This window comes from Fopius arisanus, unplaced genomic scaffold (assembly GCF_000806365.1).
Source record: "Fopius arisanus strain USDA-PBARC FA_bdor unplaced genomic scaffold, ASM80636v1 scaffold00162, whole genome shotgun sequence".
NCBI lineage: Eukaryota > Metazoa > Arthropoda > Insecta > Hymenoptera > Braconidae > Fopius > Fopius arisanus.
Window position 1 is genome coordinate 19,179 of NW_011887901.1, and position 2,738 is coordinate 21,916.

Consider the following 2,738-nt stretch of genomic DNA (forward strand, 5'->3'; position numbering starts at 1 on the left):
CCCTAACGGAAGACTTCAGCGTTGAACACTGTTTATTAGTTAGTGACATCACTTGTTACTGTTACTAGCCGTGTGAAACACAACTCCAGTAACAGTACCAACCGCTAGTTACCAAATCTAAAATGCACTAGAAATCACTATTACTGGACTTGTACTGTTCCCTGGCGGAACACACCCTTCATAAGTATGCATCGGGTAATTATTGTCATTTATTCTGACCATTTCCAATCGTTTTTGGTCCCGATATGAACATTTGCGTAACATGTGCGGCACATGGGCGGAATACCGCCACAGTTACGCTCAAAATAAATTTCCAGGGCACGTATGTAAAACCTACCCCTCCCCCCTATTCCTTTTTTAAATATATATATCTATATATATATATATATGCCATATAATGTATATATAATATTGTGTACAATTATAGAGGCGCGCCTCACTACCTACGGTAACCCTTTGATCACTATCTCACTCATCTATCGTCCGTCATTTTTCTTCTCTGTTGCGATTCTTTCTAATCATGAATGTAAGGTTTTGGGGGGGGATGAGTTTGTAAATGTTTTTGAAAATTACTGATAACTGTTACCAAATTTCCACATTAATTCAGTATGCTTGCTAATTTTTGGGTGTCTAAACCTGCAAAAAAATTTTCAAGCTTTAGAAGTAAGTTATTTAAAATCTATAATTAACATAGACCTTTATTTTAAAATCAAAATTTATTCAACTTCAACATAGTATATGTAGATGAAACGTACTTCGTAACATTCCTCACAAAATCATAAAACATCGCTTGAGTTGAGCAAAGAGTTTGTATAAACATTTTCCGAGGGAATAACGAAATGTTCACGCCTCAGAACTTTTTGCAAGATTAAAAAAAAAAGTTTTCCGGAAATTTTCTCCACATTTTGAAAATTGTGGAACAAGGTCGTAAAAACTGTTTATTAAGAAGTATCAAAGGTTCACATTTTAGATGATATTGGACCACCGGAATGGAATTTTCAAAAACCTTCTTTTATCCTATAAAAAAATGAATTAAAAAACGGTCACTCAAAGTTGTGGTTCAAAAAATGGTTCAAAATCCCCTGAAACCAGAAAATTCATCAGCTCCTTACAAAGTGTTTATACGCCCTTGTTGCACAAAGTTAATGTTGATTCCTTTTTGCTCAACTCAAGCGATATTAAAAAAAAAATTGTAAGATTTTATTCTTTGGGGTGGAGGGGGGGGGGGATGATACATGAGTGTGGGGATATCCGGGGCGGCGGAGAGGAATCTCCTATATATAGTAATATTATTAAATGTTGGTATTATCAAAGGAGAAACGATATCGGATAAGGGAGTTTATACATGGAGCAGAGTATAAAAAGGGCAGGTTTACGTTGGAAGTTATATTTTTTAGGCCTAAAAACCAAAACAAATTTTTTTGTAAAAACCTTACGTCAAGGAAAAGTTTTGTTTATTGGTTACTCAAAAATGGGATTTTTAAAGGATATTTGCAATGAGAGAGAGAGGGAGACAGAGAAAGAGTGAAATCAAGAACGCCGAAGTACTAATGGTAGTACGCAAATAGATTTTTTTATAAGAAAAAAAAAGCTATAGAAAGTTCTGAATTGTATGAAAATTGGATATTAATTCTTTATGAGACAAGACTTCAATGAAATCAATCAGATGTCAAGTATATCTTCATGGTAGTTATTAAGTTTATTATCACCTTTCTTACAAAATAATCATTAGCGGACCCTCTCCGATTAGGAATCATGTTCTCCTAGCTTTGTTCCCTTCTTCATTATGAGTATGATGTGTATCCCTTTTTTTTTTTAGCACAAAAACGATTTTTTTACGCACATATCAACTTATGACGTTTTTATTCAGAGCTTTAACCTCATTTCGTCATTTTTAGGAAATAATTATTGCATGAGAATTATAGCTGTTGTAATTATTCCATTTTTTGAGAAAGAAAAAAAAATGAGTAATTTAAAACGCAAATTCAATTATTTTCGACTGAGTAATGATAAAAAAAGTACTGTTTCGAATTTATGTGAATTACAGATACATGAATATTTTTCATGATTCATTCCATTGAACAATGTGGCAATTTTTATGTTCGGTTTGTTAGGCAAGTACATGACAAATATTGGAAAATAACAAAAATAATTTTCTATGTCTATTATAATTTCTTCTACATAATAACCCATATAATTTTTCCCCATAATTATGCTCATTTAGATAATGGTGTATAGTCATATTCATCAGATAATTGTATCTATAGAACCATTCAATGATATATTGGTATGTTAATTCAGAACATGTATGGATTATCCTTTTTTCCGTTAGAATTCTTGGTGCAGTTCGAGAGAATTGAATATTGTACGAAGTCATAATGGAAAACTTGCAGCGCCACCATTTCGATGATATAGCAACCTTAAATTACACTTGGTCGGTAAGCCATGGCGGTAATTTCCTCTACACCGACGCTGTTTGGCCGACCGTACTGGTCGTGTAGAGAGCCATTCTGTGTAGGCTTGTGTCGTGTAGGGTCGTGCAACCAAGTTTATCCACCCCCGGGTACTTACCCGACAAAAGTCAGTAATTCGAAAAACGCACTTATGTACTCGATTGTACATCGTTAGTACATGATTGTACCTATAAATTTCTTGTTTGTACATCAACTGATTAATTTAAAAAAATTAATTAAATTTCGGCATGATCTTAGCCGACAACAAATTAAAAATTGATCAAT